Source organism: Thermobia domestica, chromosome 15 (genome assembly GCF_964235325.1).
Source record: "Thermobia domestica chromosome 15, izTheDome1.hap1.1, whole genome shotgun sequence".
Classification (NCBI taxonomy): Eukaryota; Metazoa; Arthropoda; class Insecta; order Zygentoma; family Lepismatidae; genus Thermobia; species Thermobia domestica.
This window is the reverse complement of record NC_137468.1, coordinates 160,285,331-160,309,106: the sequence shown is the minus strand read 5'-3', so window position 1 is coordinate 160,309,106 and position 23,776 is coordinate 160,285,331. Positions and strand designations below refer to the sequence as shown.

General features: G+C 35.1%; 1 protein-coding gene across 1 annotated transcript in view; it reads left to right on the top strand.

Moving 5' to 3' along the window:
• LOC145671321 (uncharacterized) overlaps nucleotides 1-19,283 on the top strand; it is a 503,933-nt gene extending 484,650 nt beyond the window's left edge. The window contains exon 10 of the transcript XR_014128506.1: nucleotides 16,947-19,283. The gene's annotated coding sequence lies outside the window, so the exon portion shown is untranslated. The remainder of the gene's footprint in view (nucleotides 1-16,946) is intronic.
• The last annotated feature ends 4,493 nt before the right edge of the window (nucleotides 19,284-23,776 follow it).

The window sequence follows — 23,776 nt, the reverse complement described above, 5'->3', positions numbered from 1 at the left end:
ATAAACAGTTAGCACAAATGAAGGCCCACAAAGGATGTATAAAAAATGTGGAGAGGTAACGGAAGAGTTGCCTGGTGACACTTTTTCCGAATTCCGAGCTTTTGTCTTTAACAGGCCCTAAATATTGCGCCAATCACGACACACTCTCCCATTTATGAATGAAGAGATACTCTTTTCTTTGTTGCGTCATCATTTGAGTCAGAAATACTACCTTCCGTTTTCAGGTAGGAAATACTAGTTCTTGCGGGCTGATTTTTTTTTCAATCTGAAGAGCGAAAACAGGAGTCCTGAAAGCCTTTTTCGGGACAGTTAATTCTTTCATTGAAAACCGGGAAGTCTGGCAACCCTAGCCCGATGTCAACTTGCCCAGAACTCGTTTCCGTTTTTCACAAATCACTTTGGAATTAATATGAACACACGATAAACCAGTCTCATGAGCGTTCAGTATTCGTGATGGTGGAAAAGAACATTTCTTCATCAGTGTGCACTAATTTGTATAGAACTTTGCAAATTATTCCTTATTGAAACTTGTTCACGATATATTTACAGGTCGCGGTTTCTCAGTGGTAGAGCGTTCACCTCTGCTGCATAGAGTTCTTGGTTCGTTCACAGCTCCGCCAATTGACCTTTGTGGTGGACAAACACCGTGCGTGTGGGTTTCCTCCAGGTTCTTCCGTTTTCTCGCACTTTCTTGATTCCACCATTTCAATCATTTCTCATCATTGCCGTCTCCATTAGCCTAGCCGGCATAAGCGTGGGAAATAAAACTCAAAGATTTAAATATACTTGTAGACACAGGTATTCAAACAAATAAATTGGGAAGTCACTTCTTAAACTTGTATAAAAGCCTTTCACAGCACTCTGTTTATCTTTGTTGAACCTGTCATTGATATTTAGTTCTTCAGCTAAGTCAAACTATCTTCATTTATTCTTACCGTGAGAATGACATTAAACGATCAGCCAACTGTTTCACATGGCATTTCAGCTCTTTTCCATACATATCGGGGAAAGTATTTTCTCAAATCCAAACTTACGCGCAACAGGTAATTTCATTCCTTGCTTTCGCTGTGACAGTCTGTGTTGCAGAGAAGTATTTGAGACACCAAATCTATGTATCAAATGCCATGTGAAGCAGTTAGCTGATCGCTTAATAGCATTATCATAATAAGAATACCTGAAGCTAGTTTGCTTATTTGAAGAATCAAATATGAAAGCATCACCATTTGTTGTTTGAAGTGTATACGGGCACTACGAGCCGAGAAAAAGCCTGGGACGGTGTGATCTGATACACCCTGTATACATGTTACTTTAAAATTTCTGCATAATTCCTGAAATGGGTTAAGTGAAATAACATCTGAGGCTTGAAAACATTTCTTTCAGTTTCAAACAGTGATCAGTTCTTTGAAAATAAAACGTTTACTTTCCTTTAAATGGGTGAATATGCAACTGAGGTAAACTGTATGGCGTTTTATTCTTCAAATGTAATTTTCTGTTATGTAATATCAATATCCAAAATACCTGAAGTTCTTTTTTCACATAGATATACTCATCTCAGATAAGTAAATAGAAAAAAATGAAAAATGAATAAAATAGATGCCTTGAAAGTGAAACACAGGCAAATTCACCAGTGTTCAGAAGATGCTGTCTACTATGGACTGAATAGAGTGAGTCATTTGGTCTGAGTGTGTCGGTGAGTCAGAATGGGTCACGGTGATTGGTAGGTAGCAGTGCGTCACGTCCTGCTGACCACGACCCACTGGCCCGCTCACAAATCTTGACCCACTGACCCATGTGAATATTCAACTTTCTAAATTAAAACATTCTGATTTGCTCAGTGATGATATTAATGTATATTAAGTAAGCAAAGCTTGTAATATGTAAAATGTCACAAACATTATCACAAAGACATACTGGAAGTGAAAATACAAGTATTGATAAATTACTTTCTTATTAGAAAAAGTTTCTTCAATTTACACACAGTATGCAAGATTATAAGTTACTTTGAATAAAACCGTCAGTAATAGAACTTAATTATTTGACCAATAATTATGTAGTAATGTTTGCACTAAATTATTTTGAGAACCATCTTACATCATTTACTTCAATTATTTTAACCCCAGCCAAAAAAAAAAAAAAAATAAGGAGGAAAATGAGTGATTGAACAACGAGGAAGAGTTGTACCTAAACACATGAAATTACTCGTACTTTTAAAGAAGCTCGAAAGCAGTTGACTGTACCAGTAAATATATCAGCACAATCTTCCTGTCTTTACCCAACAATGAAACATTAAAATTACCCTTACCAATTTCAACCTAGAGATAACAAATGTTCAGAAAAGGAAGTTCGTATCTCATTTAAGGGCTTGATTGTGCCGACGTTTTAAAGTTATTTGCCTTTCTCATTGTTAAAGCATGCCATACACCATGAATGGCGCCGGTATTCCGTTTTGTAGGCACTCCGCTCGAACTTTTTACATGTCAACAGAGTTTTTTTTAAAATACCGTCAACCAGAGCCGTAAATAGAGATTTCGGCGCCCGGGGTGAAGTAGAATTCGGCACCCAGTACAGACACCTTACCAAGCTTTCTTTCTTTCTTTCTTTCTTTCTTTCTTTCTTTTTCTTTTCTTTTTTTTTACATAAGAAAAGCAGCTTTTGTTATCATGCTACACTGAATTTTTATTAAGCTGCTTAAAAGGGCATTACAACAACCAAAAGCGATCATTATGTATTCTTTTACAAATAAGAGCTGCTTTCAAGAGGTTAATTTTGGAATTTTTGTTAAACTTGACAAAACTCCCTTTGGTTCTATACAAATCCATTTGGAGAACAGTTATGGAAACTTACAGTACAACTATTTGCAATATTTCATACTATCGGTAAGAAATGATATTTCAGTACAGTAGAAACTATGTACTTTTAAAATGTTCTAAATGAATTATAGAATTTCCAGTAATAATTGTAAACTTTTGTAATTTTATTCTGTAAGCAAATGGGATTTTAATTTCAATTCTTTTACGACAAAAAAAAATGTGAAATGTAATGGACATTTAGAAGGAGCCTTCTTTTGCGAATTTCTCAATATTGATCTATGGATCTAAGAAATATGTTTAATGTTGTATTTCAAATCCAAAATATAGTTCGCTACAACAGTTTGAAATAATAGTAATTACTTAATCTCTTAATCAGTAGAAGTTCTGAATTTAAGGTTGCTTATTATTAATTAACATATTAAAAATACACTAATACACATACACACATATATTATATATGTGTATACGTTTGGTATGTGTGCTGGTAGAAAAACCACAAAACTAGATACGTATGCACAAAAGAAAATATCCTGGCGATACAAGTGGTTGATGGAGAAATGATTCCAACAAATTCCTTCAGATTGGAAGCATTTCATATAGCCTATCAAAGGAATAATAAAAAAATACACTGGTAGTGATCAGTCTATGGAAAAGAGAAAATTCGCTGACTCCTTTTTTACAACTGCTTGAAGTTCGAAAGTGTTATTGTTCCTCTTGTTTACTTATATTTTTTAATATTCCCACGCAAACAGCAACTTGCATATTCTCTCGTGTCTCTTCACTCCTTTCATTTTTGTATCTTCATTCTCAAGAAATATTAATCCCATTGGGTAGAAAAGCATGATTAAATAAGCAAACTCATCACCACCAACGTATTTTAGACTCAGACTTTGACTGTTTCTGATTTTGAAAACGCTCTTGAATACATCATTACTTAGCACCTTATATATATCACATCGTCATTAAAAATCATATACAGCAATAACATTCTTTAAGTACTAACATGTAACAATTCCCAAGTGTAACACTCCGATTTTGATCAAATTTGGCAGGTAGATATTACACATGAAATAAATAAATACGTATTTTCTTTTTACGGAAAGAAGCCCCAACCCAGAATTTTGAAATTTGGCGCTCGAAAAGCAAGAAGAAGTGGACCGAAGTAAATGAAATTATGCATAGATACCGTAGAATTAAAACGAAGAAATACCTATTTCGTATTTTCTTTAAAAAAAAAAAAAAAAAAACATAAAATAGGTGGGTGGGGCACAGACCTTTCCAAACCTTTGATTACAAAATATCTAAAGTGCGAATAAGTATATATTAGAAGTGCCTAATGAGAATTACTACAACACTTTGTGTAAGGACAATAGGCAAAAAAAAAAAAAAAAACGAACACGTGTTTTTAGTTTCTGCGGAAAAATAGTGTTGGGCCAAGACACCTCCGAAGAAAGTAAATATTACAGCAGAAGCGCAAGAAGGAGTGGACCGAAGCGAATGAAATTGTATGTAGATATTGTATAGGGGCCTATGTAAAATAAAGCAATTCGTGTTTCCCAAGTGTTCCGTACTGATTTGTTTCAAATTTGCATATCGAACAGCAAATAAATCGGCACGTGCTTTTATTTATGGGGAAAACACTGTAAGGGTTAAAGGCGCACCCCGAAATACTATAAAATACGCTATATGTAGAAAAAAAAACTAGTGTGAAAATAGTGAAATTTTAGCAATAGATAGATGACCTAAAAGTAGGAATCAATACAGTGAATTTCGAGTGTTTCGTGTTTCTGCCCTCAAAAGTTCAAATTCAAAGACTGAAGTTAGCGCCCCCAGGCTACTTGCGAAACACGTATTGCCTTATTTTACATATACAAGATCTATGTATAATTTCATTCGCTTCGGTCCACTCCTTCCTGCGCTTCTGCTTTATTATGTACTTTTTTAGGAGAGTACCTTGGCATCCACACAGTTTTTCCGCACAAACTACAAAACACGGGTTAGCTTATTTTTGTGTATCGTTTCTTAACATCCTTTCGTTGCGTTCTCTATGTAATTTAGGCACTTCGAAAGTATACTAATTAGCACTTTTCATATTTCGTAATCAAATATTTGAAAGAGTCTTTGCCCCACCCATTTATTTCTTTGTTTCAGGAAAATACGAAACAAGTATTCCCTCATTTTACATCTACTAGGTACAATATCATTCACTTCGGTCCACTTCATACTGAGTTCGGGCGTCAACTTCCGAAATATTGGATATGGGCTTTGGTCCTCAATAATTGTTTCTCCTCCACAGAAAATTATAAAAGAAAAAAAACACGTATTCGTGTATTTTATGTGTGGTATCTAACTGACAAATTTGATCAAAGTCGGAGTGTTACAGTTGTATCAAATTGTATCAAAACCGACAACAACATTGATTTAATAGGCCGTCAATACTTTTTTAATCATTTCTAGCACTTTTTTTTCTTTTTGCTCGTTCGGCGCTTTCTAGCCATCAGCGCCTGGGACGACCGCCCCGCGCCTCCCCTTCTTGCTATGGCTCTGCTGGAAACAGATCCGAGGTTTAAGGGAACTAGTATAAAACGATTGACAATTTTCTTATAAATGGATATAAAACATTTTTAAATTTCTGCCAGTAACTTGCGGCTTTTATTATGTGAAAGTGGCCCAAAGACGCCCAACACTGCTTGTAAAAGTATTTGACACCCCACACGATTAATATGTATGATAATAGTTGAAACAACGTATTATAATAATTATTAGTAGATAGTCACATGTATTCTATGTACAAGCTAAAAAAGCATTGTAACTTTTTCTTATCGTCTTGTATATTACTATATAAAATATTCTGTCAGTTTTTTTTTTCAGTTATTTTTTAATCATTGTTTGATTCCTTCATTCATGTCGTTTCTTCTAGCTTCCGAAACCGCGATAAATCTGCAAACAGAACAAAGTGCATGCACGAGCCAATGGTGAGCACAGCTGCCAACTGCGAAATGAGAACTTCCGGTGGTCCAACGCGCCTTGATGTATATAGAACTATACGCTCGACAAGCTATACGCTCACGACTGTCGCGCACCTGCCGATGAAACCCTGAACTACAGTTATACAAGAAAAAGTTATCTCAGCACCGTTGGGACCACCAACGTCAATTTTCAAAGTTGATTTCTACGCACTTGTGGTGGTGAGAGGAGATCGTCTAACACGGTTTCCCACTGGACGACCATATAGCGTCGCCTGATCGACCAGGTCGCCTGATGGAATGCAAAACGCCAATGTATGGTCGTTCCATCGGTATCGGGATAAATATATATATATATATATATATATATATATATATATATATATATATATATATATATATATATATATATATATATATATATATATATATATATGTGTGTATATATATTAATATTTAAAAACTATTTTTCCTCAATGCATTATATCATTTTAAAATGTTCTAAACTGCACAAGAATTGCTAGGAATGATGGATTGCTGATACAACAGGTCCAGGGTCTGGAAGCGTCCACCTTATGTCCAGGGCCTGCACCGAACTTCCCTACACCGAATCTTCATATCCCCGCAAAAAATACCCTTTCTTGCAATTTGTCCTATTTTTAAAGGACGGTAAAGTCCCTGGACCTCAGAACCTTCATCTATATTTCTAGGTCAAATGGCTAAAGCTAGAAACATCAAAGACAAATGTTGATTATGATGAATGGGAATGAGAATGAAAATTAGAAATACGAAATTTGATAGAAAAACCTTTCACCAAACGTGTATTACGAAATACTTTCTTTAAAAAGTTCATGAAGTCGCCATCTTGAATCCAATATGGTGGATGAGAATGTATTTCACAATCGCTGGGGATAGAAATACCAAATGAAATACACATATTGATTATCAAGATGTGATCACGAAATGATAAATAAAGTGTGAAAAAGTCGTTGTCTTGAATCCAAAATGGCCTCCTATAATAAAAATCGAAGGTACTAAATTTGGTAGAAATATTCATGAGAATGGGCAGGTAAAGGGAAGAATACCAAATGTAGAAAAGTTCCCATCGTGGATCAGTATGGCGCCCTGAATAAATAACGAAAGTATATGCATAACCCAATAAATGGATGAAGGCAGAAACACTGAATTTGGTATAAATGTGCATTATGATGACTACGTAAATGGGATAATATGAAACTTTGAAATGGTTTTCATTTTGGATTCAATATGGTCGCAATCACGAAATAGGAACTTTTCCCTGTATATGACTTTAATCGAAACAACTACTAATTGCCATCTGAATTTAACCAACAAAATGAAAATACAGAAAAAAAGCGAAGATGTCTGAAAAGCCCTCGAAAAAGTGGACGAAAACAAACTACGCTTACATTGTACGGAAATGGTGGCTACTTTGAAATTGTATGTACGGTTGCCGTATTAAATTCAAGATGACAACATTTTCAAAGTTTCCAGTGATGTCATCCTAAAATTTTAGGTGGGATACGCTCTGATATTTATTACACACTCTATAGATGCGGTATATAGACTTCATAAATTTTAGGTAGCCATACAATGGTGTCTCAAAATTGAAGGTGAGTATACGCCGAATATCCTCGTATTCCTTCCTTTGCATTCTTGGTATTATCCAATTTACCTAATGGATTTACCAATTTATCATAATGCACATTTATACCAAACTCTGTGTTTGTATAGCTTCAGCCATTTGGTTTGTGCATATACACTCCTTATTTTATTTAGGCTCCAAATAGGATCCACGATGGCATTTTTTTCAAAATTTGGCGTTGTTTCCTTGACTTGCTCATTCTCAAAAATATTTCTACCAAATTTGGTACATCTAACTTCAGAACTTTGACTGTACATATAGCTTTGATTTTTATTTTAGGAGGCCATATTGGATTCAAGATGACGATTTTTTCGTACTTCATTGCGTGATCACATATTGATAATCAATATTTGTGTTACATTTGGTGTTTCTATCCCCAGCGACTGTGAAATATATTCTCGTCCGCCATATTGGATTCAAGATGGCGACTTCTTGAACATTTTTATTATTCTTTTAATGCACGTTTGATGAAAGGGTTTTATACCAAATTTCGTATTTTTAGGTTCAGTAGTTCGGGCTGTGCATATACTGTGCTTATATTTTAGGAATCATATTGGATTCAGGATGGAGACTTTTCCCAAATTTATTTTCTGCTTCTAACCTCCTCGTTGTAACGATCTGTTACATAAGTATCTTAGATGCACTTTTTCAGTTTTGGTTTGAGTCAAAGGAGAATTGTTATTGTAAAGAAATGTACTTTCTATCTTTTTCTGAGTGGTTCATAATTGCCGACTTCAAAAATTTAAAAGATTTCATTGTTTGTATATTAAAAAATAATATAACTAAGGTTTTCAAATGTATTAATCATTTGGTAGTTTTTTTAAAAAAATGTTAAAAAGAACGAGAGAATAAAGTTGGTGTTCAGAGCTGGCAACCTTGTATTCGAATTCAAGCTGTCGTTCGTGGGAGGAAGCTTCCCGGCGATGACTTGACTTTTATATTCCTCGGGGACAACATGTCTTAGCCTTGAGTTCTGTTCTTTTGCTTGTTTCTGCCTCTTGGCTGTGCTTCGTGTAGTGGTTATGGTTGACGTGGATCGACAGTGTAGCGTGGTTTTGAAAGTGAGTGACTTATGAAGGGCAATATCACATATTTCAGTGCTGCTTAATTCTGTTAAATACGAGTGAAAGATTACGAATTTGTTTTGTGCTTTTTTGTTCTTTCTTTTTAAAAAAGAAGAAAAGTTTAAAATGGTCGGAAGTGATTCAAGTGGGCAGCATGGTCTATTTGACCTATAGTAATGAGTGTGTTACAAGCTTATTTTATTGAAGTTTGTGCTTTAATTCTGTGCCTTTTATTGCACAATATTAATGGTTTTTGCTGCTTTGGATTTTTCTCGAAATTTTCTTTGTCTTTGTCGAGAGTCCTTTTTGATCAGTAGGCTCGCTTTGACAAAAACTACGTTACACTGCCATAATTCCATTGATCGGTCAGTAGTGTAAAAAATACAAGTCTACAAAGAGACCAAAGGGTGCAGATTCAGAAGTCCGGGACAGGTAAACGAATAGGAGAAAAATTGTTACGTCTATAATATTAATGGTAAGTGACCTATTTTGACTGCATGTGTAGAGGGGTAGAAGTGCTTTACCGAAGAGTGGGTTGCAGATTAGTCCATTTTGGTTGGTCTTTCAGCTTATCTCTTGTGATTTTGTCAATTTTTTTAAAATATTTTTCTCTACGGAATTCCCCCCCCCCATGAAGAGTGTCGAGTCGTTATTTTATGATCCAGTATTCTTGATTACCTTCCTATCTGCTTAATCTAAGAATATTTTTTCATGTACTTTTTGCGATAGTTTTGAATTGGCCGAGAAAATGCGAATTAATGCTCTGAACACCAGTTTCTTTATTTGATCGTTCAGGATTTAGAAATTGAACGAGTAAGTTTAAAATCATAACTTTCTTTGATTATGTAAAACTAATCCGATTTTTTGTCTTTACGGAATGGAAATTCTTGGTATAAGTGGTTTTGTATTTAAGTGAAATTCAGAACAAATATTAGGTTGATTCGAAAGTTAGTACTAAAAATTGAAAAATCATTCATTGCTGTATTTTTGCTTCAGATTAGTTAGAAATGCAGGATATATGACTGTTTAAGGCTAAAACTTAATACAACTTGTGTTTTTTTATATTGTTTTGAATTTTTGTAGTATTAACATTTTTTTAAATAGTTCAACATGTCGAGAATTGAATTTCTTTAGACTGATAAATTAGTAAATTGATTGGAAGATTATTCTTTCTCCCGATGTTTCAAAAGTTCTTATACTTTTTTTATTAATGCTATTATTGGATTATTTTTCATCTGATTGATAAGAGATATCGAAGTTGGAATTAATTTTGAATTATTCGGCTGCTGAGGTAACCTTGTTGTAATTTTTTTCTGAATTTCCAAATATTAATTATAATTTGTTATAACTCAGTCAAGTAGCTTTGGAAATTTATGAATTTTTCAGAGTTTGAGTTATTCTTTGAAATTTGAATCACGATTAGTAAAAGTAATAGATAGTAAAAGCTCGGATTTATATATTTTTTTGCGAACTACGAGATTATTGTAATTTTGAATTGTTTTTGCTTTTTTTGAAAAATTTTTGGTCGGTATTTACACAGTATATTAGTATTTGCATTATCACCTTCACATTTTTGCTTAGTTGATCAATTATTGGAATTAGATTACAATCGATAGCTTTTTTGAAATTTTTGAGAGAAGTTAGAGCCCGGATTCTCATTTTAAATTTCTACTAAACTGAATTTCTAGTGTATGCTTTCTAGTGTATTTTGCCTGCTTGGTTTTAACGGTGTGTATATATGGTCAACTAACGATTGACTGCATATTCACCACCCCAGTTTGTAATAAAATTTATATGAACATCTGAATTGTTGTGTTTTGTTTATATTTATTGATAAATATTTATGCAAATTTCGAATATTGGATCATAGATGTATAGCGATAGAGAACTCGGCTGAGACCTGTACTTCCCTCAATGCTCCGTCTGCCGTTAGTTTCCTTGTATGAGTCCGAAGGAATTTTTTTTCTTTTATAAATTTGGTTTTGTTTGATTGCTTCGGGTTCTTATGCGGAGACGGGTGGATAGGAGCGTTACATATAATAAAAGTCAAGTCCACTTATATTTTTTTTGTATTTGTCTTCATGTTTAATTGTGATAATATAAGTAGTTTGCATTATTGGTAATTTGGAAATTAGTTAGTACATCTCTGCCTCTTCTTTAATAATTTGTTGTTAATTTATTAAGCTTAATATTAATTACTGATAAGACTTTTTCTCCTGAGATTTATATTGTTTATTTTTTGTGGTTTTATAAAAAAAATCTTTCGCTTCCAGAACTTGATTTGGTTTTGTCACCTTGGTGGTTCAGTTTCCATTTGGTGTAGTTATATGGGTTATAATAGTCATAGTAGATATTTCTGAATATTAATCTTTTATTTTATTTAATATTTTTTTTTATTTTTTCTTCCTGTTACCATTATGGAAAGTAGGGAATATGTCAGTATTGAAATACCCGAATTAGATTATGTGACTTTAGATGCAACTGGTCAATTTCAGTTAGACCAACGGTCGAGTTTCGGAACCATGAGTATGGAGTTGACTCCTCCGGCTCAAAATAGTTTTGATGTTAGACGGTTTCCTTCCCATGTACAGAATGATTTTAATAATTCAATACATTTATCTGATGATACCTTTGGTTATAGTAGAGTAGCGAATGCTCCGAGTTTAGATGAAAATAGGAGAGATCATCGTCAGGTTAGTTTTGCTGAGCCATCTCCAGAGAACTTTTATATTAGGCCGTGTCAAAATAATGATTCAAATGATAGATTTGCCAGTAGATATTTAAACCTTGGTAATTATTACAGAAGGGTTTCTTATATTCGGAACAGTACCCCTAAAGCAGGAAATACTAATTTTGGTTATTTAAATTCTAATTTGGATCTTGATGGTAGAAATCCAAATAATCAAGGACAAAGATTAAATTTAGTAAATCCAGTGTCACATTCTATTCCTCAGAGTATGACTTTAGATATGGAACATAAATTTATGGTAAAACATTGTTTTCAACGATCTTCTGAGTACTTGGAAAATAAATTTAGAGATTTTAGGAATGTTGATGGCAATAATAGCCTGCAGATTTTTGAGTTATTATTTAGGATTGAAGAAGTTTTGCTGGAAACAAGCTATTCATTAGGAATGATTTTAACAGTATTGGTTTCGAAGTGCGAAGGGGCTGTATTACGGAATATTATTTCTGCATTAAATGATAGTATGAATTGGGAAACTCTGAGACGTATTTTGTTAGAGAAGTTTATCACTCCTGTATGTATTCATACTCTCATTTCCGAGCGTATTTACAGGAAACAAAAACTTAATGAATTAATGGATCATTATGTTAAATCAATAGTGATATCCATGAATGTTATTGGTATGACGATGGAAGAATCAGAGCTTGTTAAAATCATTTTGAATGGAATGCATCCTAACCAAAGGTTTCGTATGTTGAACTTTTATATTCCTCGTGATAGAGTTGAACTGATTAGTATTGCTGAACAGTATGTACTTAGAAATAGGGATCAGCTTGAATATAATAAATTTATGGGAAGTAATAAAGGAAAACAGAATGTAGTATTATCTAATAGTCGAGATAACCGAAATTTTGGTCATAAATCCGAGATTAATCAGAAAACTTGTAAGTTATTTCCGAATGAACAATCGAGTCAATTGAAAGGAAAGTCACGGAATCAGATGACTTCAGGATTGCATTTAGAGAAAAATAAAGACCGACCTAAGAGTGAGTTATTGAATTTTGATCGAAGAATCCCATCCGAATTAGATGGTGCTGTGGCTACGTTTGTTTATGGCAAAATTAATGGTGTTTCGGTTTTAATTTGCATTGACGGTGGATCAAGTTTTAATCTCGTCACCCATAAGTTAGTGAGACGTTGTAATGCTGAGAAATACATTCGAGTTGTTGAAGAACGAGTGGTTAATGCTCCTTCGGGACTAAATTTCGTTACGAAGGAAGAAATTTCACTCAACGTGAATTTGTCTGGACATTTTGAAAGGGTGAATTTTCGAATTGTAGAACAACTACCGTGCGAGTGTCTTTTGGCAATGTCTTTCTTGAGAGCAACTAGTGCAGTGGTTGACTATAAAAATAATAGTTTAATTCTTTACAATGGAAAAAAAAGAATTCGCTTGAGTTACCACCGAGAAATGCGAGATTTGGAGTTTAGGTCTGGTGATCGTGTCGGCCACAACAACTGTTCGAGTATGGGTAAAAAAGATGGTGCTTCTGATTCTGTTCTTCATTCTGGATTGACTTCCATCTTCATTCGAGCCGATTTGAATTCAGTGGGAAGATCTAATAAAGAAGTGCAATGCGATTTAGACTATGATAATTTCGAATCAAGAATTTTGAAAATCAACGCTCCTAATCCTACTCAATTGTTAGACTTGCGTAATATGATTGAGTGCGATTTAAATAAAGATGATCCAATAGTGGTTAGGGGATTTAGTCCATGTAGTGGTGCTGATGAAAATTTATTGGGAACTATGATTGATGAAGATCTTATACCAAAGGCGGCTGAGGTTCAGGAGAATGGAAAGTGGGGCTTTATGAAGAGTTCGGTAGATGGTGATGTTAAATTTTCTTCAGAAATGGCTAGGATTTCATCAATGCCTTGTGATGAACAATTATGTGAGCTTGCTTCTCCGTTAAGTGAAAATTCGAGAAGGGCTTTATTGATGGATAAAGGTGATGAACAAAAGGTGTCAACGGAACAGTCCCAGAGTGTTCCTCGAAGGTCTTCGGTGGTTGATGCCTCGTTAATTACTGTAAATCAGAAGAAGAAAAAGAAGAGAAATAAGAAGAAAAATAAAAGTTTGGCTGAAAACAAAATCAAGGAAGAAGGCTGTCTTCCAGCAATGGATTTAGATCAGAAGAAGAAAGATAAACATCTTAGTGATACGAAAAGTCATGAAAACTATAAAGAACTAGTGCCAAGGAAGGACATCTTAAAAGACAGTTCTTCAGAAACCTCAGACGTGGACGTGGAGCAAGCGGAAAAATTCCATGCCCTTTTGGAACGAAATAAAAAGTATTTGCCGGATGGTGATTCGATTTCAAAAATTGTTGAAGATCGGTCGGGTCAGGTGAAAAACCAGCCTTACACTCAGGTTGAAAAACCAAATTCAGTAAATGAGTCCTGGAGTTATAGGAGTCCTGACATTGTAAATTTCATTGACTCGATAAAGAATGATTATTCAGATGTTGTTTCAACAAAAATTGGTTGCATTAAGAATTTTGTAGGTCATATTCATTTGAAAGAAAATAAAACGTTTAAACAGAATCCATTTCCGGTTCCACGGGATAAATCAAAAATTTTCGATGAACAAATTCAGGAGCTAGTTAGACAAGGTATATTGATAGAAGTAGATCATTCTAATTTTGCAAGTAGCTGCTTCCTTGTTAAAAATAAGAACAATACTTTCAGGATAGTCGGAAATTACATTAAGGCTAACGAGTTAATAGTAAATGATGCTTTTCCGGCTCCTAATCTTGAAGCTTGTCTTACAGGTTTAGCAGATAAGCTCTTTCATTCAAAAATAGACCTCAAGAAAGCTTATAATCAGATATATCTAGATGAAAACTCGAGAGATATAACGACCATAGTCACCCCGAAGGGTTTATATCAATATACCCGGGTGCCTGTTGGAATCAAAACCGGAAGTAGCCTTCTAGCTCGAGCAATGCAAAAAGTACTTGGAGACTTGGAAGAAGAAGGGGTTAAGACTTATTTTGATGATGTCCTGATCTCTTCCAATAGTATTGAGGAACATAAGAAAACGATAATTAAAGTTTTAGAAAGATTTAGAGAATATAATATAACTGTTTCTCCAGACAAGTGTCTGTTTTTTTATAAAAAAATAAACTATCTAGGTTATATTATTTCCGGTGACCAAATGGAAATTGACCCTTCAAGAGTGTCTGCTATTAAGAATATTCCTCCTCCTCGGAATAGAAGAGGGTTAATGAAGATTCTGGGATTATTCAGTTACTACGCTAAGTTTGCGTCAGAGATTCAAGAAATTATGGGACCGCTTAGCGAATTAAAGTCAACTAATTCGAAATTTGTCTGGACCGAAGATCATCAAAAAATCCTTGATAGATTAAAGAACATTTTGATTAATAATGTGGTCCTTAAGACCCCAGATTTAAACAAACGGTTTGTAGTTAACGTTGACGGAAGCGGGAAAAGTATAGCTGGATGCTTGTCCCAAGAAAATAGCAAAGGGGAGATGCAACCTGTTGCCTATTTCAATAAAAAATTGTCTGAAGCCGATAAGCACAGAAGTATTTACGAGATCGAATTTATAAGTCTTGTAAAGACGATCTCTAGATTTCGTCAGTATTTGGTCAATGAATTCGACGTGCTTACCGATAATAAGGCTTTAACTTGGATATTGGGAAATTCCAAAAGGGTGTTGAAATATGGTCCATTAGTGGAGACTCTCTGCCAATTTAATTTTAGAATTAGGCATGTAAGGTCAGCTGACAATCTTGTTGCCGATGTATTGACCCGGGTTCATGACCCTTTTGAATTTAGAATTATTGATGGTCCAGTTGGTTTAGCAACATTTAATAAAAATTTAAAAATTGCTCATACTTGGCGTCTACCCTTGGTAAAAGAGGCTATTGATGTTTTACAAAGAGAAGACCCAATGTTAAAGCTTATTATAGACAAGATAGAAAATGGGGAATCTTGTCCCGGGTATGTTTTGAACAAACGTGTTCTGATGAAAAAAACTAATTCAGCCATAAATCCCTATAAGGTAGTAATACCGAAAGATTTACGTCGTGTGATGATGGAATATCACCACGATGATAAATTAGTCGGTGGTCATTCTGGAATTTATAAAACGCTAAAGAAGCTGATGAAAAAATTTACTTGGGACAATATATCAGATGATGTCAAGAATTATGTTCGATCTTGCCATCGATGTCAACTATCTAAAGAAGAAAATCAGAAGAAGATGGGTCAGCTAGTATCTGAATACAATAAACGCATTGGAGCCCACTGGATGTTCGATGTAATCGGAATTCTGCCTAATTCAAGAGGATATAGATTCATCTTAATTGGTGTGGACAATGCCAGCAGGTTTGTTGTTCTCGAAAAATTGAGAACTCTTAGTTCTGTAAGTGTATCTAATAAGATTTTGGAGATATTTAGTAGATTAGGCTTCCCAGAAGCTATTTCTACTGATAATGCTTCTATCTTCGTTTCGGAGAATTTTAAGAACTTCCTTTTTGGATTAGGTATTAAACACATTAGATTGAGCCCATACCATCCAGGTGGGAATATTTCTGAACGTTTTATAAAGACCTTAAAATCATCGTTGAGAACGTATTTTTCTGACAAACAGCATCTTTGGTCTACTCTCATTCCAGATCTTCAATATACCTTAAATCTGAGCGAGCATTCTGGACTAAAAATGTCACCTATCGAAGCCTTTCTCGGACGTCCAAATTACACCCCTCTTGAAATCCGATGGGACATTGTTGAGTCAGATCTCGCTGGAAAAACATCTAATGATATTTGGCAATCTGCATTGTCAAATATGGAAAAAAGTTGGAATCGTAGACGAAAGTTAATGTTGCAACGTCGAAGGGATGTTAACCTTAGAATTGATGATAAGGTCTTGTTAAGGACTCACATAAAATCTTCTTTGAAGGATAGGATAGCCAAGTCACTGAGCGATAAATGGCATGGACCATTTGTTATTAGAAAATTTTTAACACCCAATACTGTTTTGGTCTCAGACGAAAATGATAACTTGGGTTCATACCGCAGAAGTCACGTGTCGGAAATTAAAATTTATAGAGAGCCTCGTTACAATTGATTTTTGGGAGTCTGGTTCTGGAAGGAAAGAAATCAATTTATTCTGTTTACTGTTTGTAATTTATTTGTAAAAATGTAAGAATTTCATTCAATGTTCTTTAATAGCTATATTATGATTTTCGTAATTGATGGCCATCAATTAAAATTTTTTGTGTTGTTGCGAGTTTATATTTGTTATATATATTAAAAATTTAGTCAGGGTATTTTATTTTCTCTAACTTGATATAGAAAATTGTAAATATTGATATTATTGTGCTCATCCATTAACTAAAAGCTTTAAATTTCTAGAATGAATAATATTTTAAATTAATGGTAGTTAGAATGTAAATATTAGTAACATTTTTAAAGTTTATATAGTTAATGTAATTAATTTATTAACTTGAATTTGTTGTTAGATGATCTAGAATCATTCTTTGATAATATTAAAATTTGGATAATTTCAAAGTAATTATAAAATGAAATTTTTGAGGCTGTTAGAATTTAATAATAGTAAATTGGTGACATTTTTGATAAGATAACTATAATTTTTGAACAACTATTTAATATTTATACTTATTGGAATTTTAATATTTATAATTTTGTATATCTGTTTATTTTCAGGTTATCTATGTATAAAAAAATTCCCTATTTGTGAATTTTTTTCTTCAGGAGGCAGCAGATGTAACGATCTGTTACATAAGTATCTTAGATGCACTTTTTCAGTTTTGGTTTGAGTCAAAGGAGAATTGTTATTGTAAAGAAATGTACTTTCTATCTTTTTCTGAGTGGTTCATAATTGCCGACTTCAAAAATTTAAAAGATTTCATTGTTTGTATATTAAAAAATAATATAACTAAGGTTTTCAAATGTATTAATCATTTGGTAGTTTTTTTAAAAAAATGTTAAAAAGAACGAGAGAATAAAGTTGGTGTTCAGAGCTGGCAACCTTGTATTCGAATTCAAGCTGTCGTTCGTGGGAGGAAGCTTCCCGGCGATGACTTGACTTTTATATTCCTCGGGGACAACATGTCTTAGCCTTGAGTTCTGTTCTTTTGCTTGTTTCTGCCTCTTGGCTGTGCTTCGTGTAGTGGTTATGGTTGACGTGGATCGACAGTGTAGCGTGGTTTTGAAAGTGAGTGACTTATGAAGGGCAATATCACATATTTCAGTGCTGCTTAATTCTGTTAAATACGAGTGAAAGATTACGAATTTGTTTTGTGCTTTTTTGTTCTTTCTTTTTAAAAAAGAAGAAAAGTTTAAAATGGTCGGAAGTGATTCAAGTGGGCAGCATGGTCTATTTGACCTATAGTAATGAGTGTGTTACAAGCTTATTTTATTGAAGTTTGTGCTTTAATTCTGTGCCTTTTATTGCACAATATTAATGGTTTTTGCTGCTTTGGATTTTTCTCGAAATTTTCTTTGTCTTTGTCGAGAGTCCTTTTTGATCAGTAGGCTCGCTTTGACAAAAACTACGTTACACTGCCATAATTCCATTGATCGGTCAGTAGTGTAAAAAATACAAGTCTACAAAGAGACCAAAGGGTGCAGATTCAGAAGTCCGGGACAGGTAAACGAATAGGAGAAAAATTGTTACGTCTATAATATTAATGGTAAGTGACCTATTTTGACTGCATGTGTAGAGGGGTAGAAGTGCTTTACCGAAGAGTGGGTTGCAGATTAGTCCATTTTGGTTGGTCTTTCAGCTTATCTCTTGTGATTTTGTCAATTTTTTTTAAATATTTTTCTCTACGGAATTCCCCCCCCCATGAAGAGTGTCGAGTCGTTAATTTATGATCCAGTATTCTTGATTACCTTCCTATCTGCTTAATCTAAGAATATTTTTTCATGTACTTTTTGCGATAGTTTTGAATTGGCCGAGAAAATGCGAATTAATGCTCTGAACACCAGTTTCTTTATTTGATCGTTCAGGATTTAGAAATTGAACGAGTAAGTTTAAAATCATAACTTTCTTTGATTATGTAAAACTAATCCGATTTTTTGTCTTTACGGAATGGAAATTCTTGGTATAAGTGGTTTTGTATTTAAGTGAAATTCAGAACAAATATTAGGTTGATTCGAAAGTTAGTACTAAAAATTGAAAAATCATTCATTGCTGTATTTTTGCTTCAGATTAGTTAGAAATGCAGGATATATGACTGTTTAAGGCTAAAACTTAATACAACTTGTGTTTTTTTATATTGTTTTGAATTTTTGTAGTATTAACATTTTTTTTAAATAGTTCAACATGTCGAGAATTGAATTTCTTTAGACTGATAAATTAGTAAATTGATTGGAAGATTATTCTTTCTCCCGATGTTTCAAAAGTTCTTATACTTTTTTTTATTAATGCTATTATTGGATTATTTTTCATCTGATTGATAAGAGATATCGAAGTTGGAATTAATTTTGAATTATTCGGCTGCTGAGGTAACCTTGTTGTAATTTTTTTCTGAATTTCCAAATATTAATTATAATTTGTTATAACTCAGTCAAGTAGCTTTGGAAATTTATGAATTTTTCAGAGTTTGAGTTATTCTTTGAAATTTGAATCACGATTAGTAAAAGTAATAGATAGTAAAAGCTCGGATTTATATATTTTTTTGCGAACTACGAGATTATTGTAATTTTGAATTGTTTTTGCTTTTTTTGAAAAATTTTTGGTCGGTATTTACACAGTATATTAGTATTTGCATTATCACCTTCACATTTTTGCTTAGTTGATCAATTATTGGAATTAGATTACAATCGATAGCTTTTTTGAAATTTTTGAGAGAAGTTAGAGCCCGGATTCTCATTTTAAATTTCTACTAAACTGAATTTCTAGTGTATGCTTTCTAGTGTATTTTGCCTGCTTGGTTTTAACGGTGTGTATATATGGTCAACTAACGATTGACTGCATATTCACCACCCCAGTTTGTAATAAAATTTATATGAACATCTGAATTGTTGTGTTTTGTTTATATTTATTGATAAATATTTATGCAAATTTCGAATATTGGATCATAGATGTATAGCGATAGAGAACTCGGCTGAGACCTGTACTTCCCTCAATGCTCCGTCTGCCGTTAGTTTCCTTGTATGAGTCCGAAGGAATTTTTTTTCTTTTATAAATTTGGTTTTGTTTGATTGCTTCGGGTTCTTATGCGGAGACGGGTGGATAGGAGCGTTACATCGTGATGGTCATTATTTATACCACATTTGGTGTCTCTAGCCTCAGCGTCTAGGCTCTGTATTTTTGTGACAAATGCTTTCGGCCACCATATTGGATCCAAGACTTTGGGAGGTGATAGGGAAGGTCATTCTAAGCAAAAATGTTTATGTGAACATATAGGGTTTCGGAGATAGAGGTGGAGATAACTTTTTGCATCTTGCACTTGCCCATTCCTCTTTCAAACATTATAGCACACCCTGTAGTTGGTCTTACATTACATATTATAGCTTGTTTTAAAGCTAATGAAACAGGCTTTTAGGAGATCTGCAATTTGTCTCAACACTGCATACAATAGGGAAGTAACGGAGTTTTTTTTTAAATTCTCTTTTCCAACACAATTTTTCACTGCTCTTGAGTAGGGATGGCCAGAACCGGTTCCTGGTGGAACCGGTTTTCGGGTCTGAACGGATCCGGTTCTAGAAGATCCGGTCCCGGAACCGGTTCTTCGGATCCAGCTCTGGAACCGGTTCTTTGGATCCAGATCTGAAACCGGTTCCCAAGATCCGGTTCTGGAACCGGGTTTTCGGATCCAAGTCTGGAACCGGTTCCAGAACCGGTTCTGAAAACCAAATCTCCAAGAACCGGTTCCGCTGGAATCGAAACTTTGAGACCATCCCTACGCTAAACCCGAGCTGCTGGCAGGCTGTGAACAGTGTGCTAGATGAAATGGTGTAAGCGACAGGCAGGCGCGCAAGCGGCGGCCGCTTCTCTCATTTGGCTAAATAAACTGGGTAACTGGCTAACTCATTGGCTAAACAGGAAACTGGCCAACTCATTTGGCTAAACACCCACTGGTGGACCAAATTTTTTTTCTGGAGCCACAAGCGGGTCTGGGCGGGGAGGGCACAAGCGCATGGTCCTCTTTGCACTGTTTTGAAGGTGAACTTTGCGCCTCCTTTACAGGTCTTTGGGGGCTTTCGGATCCAGGTCTGGAACCGGTTTCTAAGATCCGGTTCTGGAACCGGGTTTTCGGATCCAGGTCTGAAACCGGTTCCTAATATCCGGTTCTGGAACCGGGTTTTCAGATCCAGGTCCGGAACCGGTTCCAGAACTGGTTCTGAAAACCAGATCTTTAAGAACCGGTTCCTCTCGGAACCGGTTCCACCGGAACCGGAACTTCGTGGCCATCCCTACTCTTGAGTAGAAACTCTGTCAGTAGAGAAACTGTTTCTGATTTGGGGAAAACTATAGACAGGTGTCAAGTTGTTATCTTCTTTAGAAGCCATAAACACTTCTTACTAATCGGTTTATTTGTTAAATAATGAATTCCACTGGAAACAAACAATTTTGCTTGTTTAGTAATAATGATTATTATAATTTCTTCTCTTATTTTAATTGTTACTGTTATTATTGTCACAATTTTTATTGTAACTTCTGTTCCTACGTGGAAATGTAGAGCTTTCGTATGTTTGAGAATAGTATTGTATTTCCAGTTTTGTAGAAAAACGGCTTATTAACCAAGTAACGGTTATCCTTATATATAAAAATGATTGTATATATGTACGTATGTATGTATGTATGTATGTATGTTCCACATCTCCTCCTAGACGGTTGAACCGATTTTGACCAAACTTGGCACAAATATTTCTTGCTACTAGGCAACCAACACTGTCGGGGTTAGCTACCCCATACTCACCCCGTTGCAGAGGGGGAGGGGGTGGAACACTACACAATGCTTTTTAAATGGCGATATAATTGCATAAATGGTTTTAATGAATTATCTTAAGAACGGTTCGACCGAAACTTGGCCCACATATAGCTTATAGTCCGGCGAATAATAATGTTGGAGTAGAACACCCCTAGCGCGTCCAGGTGCGGAGGTGGAGGGAGTGAAATATAAATAATAGTATAAATAAATGGTTTTAATGAAATATCTTAAGAACGACTACACCGATTTGAACGAAACTTGGCACACGTATAGTTTATAGTCTGGCGAATAATAATGTTGGAGTAGGACATCCCTAGCGCGTCTAGGGGCGGAGATGGAGGGGTTGAAATATAAATAATGGCATAAATGTTGTTAATGAAATATCTTAAGAACGACTAAACCAATTTGAACGAAACTTGGCACACATATACCTTATAGTCTGGTGGATAATAATGTTGGAGTGGAATACCCCTAGCGAAGGTGGAGGGGCTAAAATGTAAAATTTGTCGAAAATGACCAATACATCCTGTACATAGGTCTTGTACATAGGTTTTGAGGTCACTTAGATCAATGTTAACACTCCAAACGCCGTAATAGTAGTAGTTGCTGTTGTTGTTGTTGTTGGAGTAGTAAGTAGTAGTAGTAGTACAGGTAGTAGTAGTAATAGTAGGTGTAGTAGTAGTAGTAGTAGTAGTTGCAGGTAGGTGTAGTAGTAGTAGTAGTAGTAATACTAGGTGTAGTAATAATAGTAGTAGTATGTAGCTGTAGTAGTACTAGGTAGTTGTAGTGTTAGTAGCAGTAGGTAGTTTAAGTAGTAGTAGTGGTAGTATTAGTATTAGTAGTAGTAGGTAATAGTGGTAGCAGTAGTAGTAGTAGTAGGTAGTTGTAGTAGTAGTAGTGGTAGTAGTAGGTAGTTGTAGTTGTAGTAGTAGTAGTAGGTAATTGTAGTAGTAGGTAGTAGTAGTAGTAGTAGTAGGTAGAAGTAGTAGTAGTAGTAGTATAATGTAGTAGAAATAGGTAATAATATTCCAAAATATTTTTAAGAAACCAGATCTCCCCGTACGAAGTCGGGCGTTAAGGCTAGTAACCTTTAAAAAATAGGAAAATACTTGGATAAACTGCATGTAACGTAAGACCAACTACAGGGTGGGCTATAATGTCGGCAAGTGCACCACGAAAAACGTTACCCCCACCCCTATCACCGAAACGAAGGGGAATAGACGCTATGTTTACATACGCATTTTTGCTTAGCATGACCTTCCCGATCCCCCCTCCCCATCACATCCCAAAATCTTTGCATTTCCTCACCGGACACCGTGTATACATTGTAATATACTTATTGGAAATATCAGTATAATATTTCCAATAAGGGTGATTTTTTTATCAGAAGTGATATTCGAAAAATCTGCATAGAAATTTTCTAGAATTTCTAGCAGAGGATCTCTAATAGTGGATTATCACCTGTTCTCACTTTGTGTGCGGTAGGATACATTAACGAGACTGTTTATGTTGTTCCACTGCGAACTACCGTGGATGAAATGGGGAATCAGTATTTTGCATATCGATAATACTCGGGAAGAAGCAGAAGAAGACTAGATCCACAGATTCTACTCTATAGCGTCTCACGGTGCCCCCTACACTATGTTGCGTAAACCGAATTTGAAAATTGTTCTTCGTTCCAAAGATATTTTGATTTGTCAAATTAAATGTACATAAAAACCCTGTATATAAAAAGTGTATAATTTTTTTTAACTTTATGAAAGTAATTTTTAATGCTGAAATTGTATTCAAACCACATTCTATATGGTTATTACTTTTAACAAACATTAAGAAAACACAAATAGCTCAATACCCGCGAACTTGTACCTTTTCATACACACGCACAAATATATTCATTTTCATAAAATTTATATTTGAATTGAAATATTTTTGGTAAAAAAGAAGAAAGCAACTTTATGGAGCCTGCGGTGCTACTTTCCGGGGTATTTATCATCTCCCGAGCCTGGAAACGGAACGGAACTTTTCTGGTGGAAATTCACGCAATGCTGCTCTTTCAGCGCTAAACAAACTTATTTCTACGTGCTTTGAATGCAGCAAATCGGCCCATTGGAATGTGTCCATGCTTGTCGTTGGCCAACCTTGTCGTCAGCGATCCAAAATCAATCCCGACAAGCCTGGACACCTCAGGAATGTCTCCAGGCTTGTCGTTGGCCAACCTTGTCGTCAGCGACCCAAAATTAGATGTGTCCAGGTTTGTCGGGATCGACCACGACAAGCTTGGACACCCCAGGAATGTGTCCAGGCTTGTCGTCGTCCAACCTTGTCGTCAACGACTCAAAATGTGTCCAGGCTTGTCGGAATCGACCACGACAAGCTTGGACACCTCAGGAATTCGTTCGAGACTGGTGCAAGAGGATAAATTGAAAAGTGTCCAAGCTTGTCGTCGTCCAAGCTTGTCGTCGTCCAAGCTTGTCGTTGTCCAACCTTGTCGGGAGCGACCAAAATTAAGTGTCCAGGCTTGTCGTCGTCCAACCTTGACGGCGTCCCGTTAAGGCAGCCACTACAGGAACGAACTCGACTGCATTTGATTAC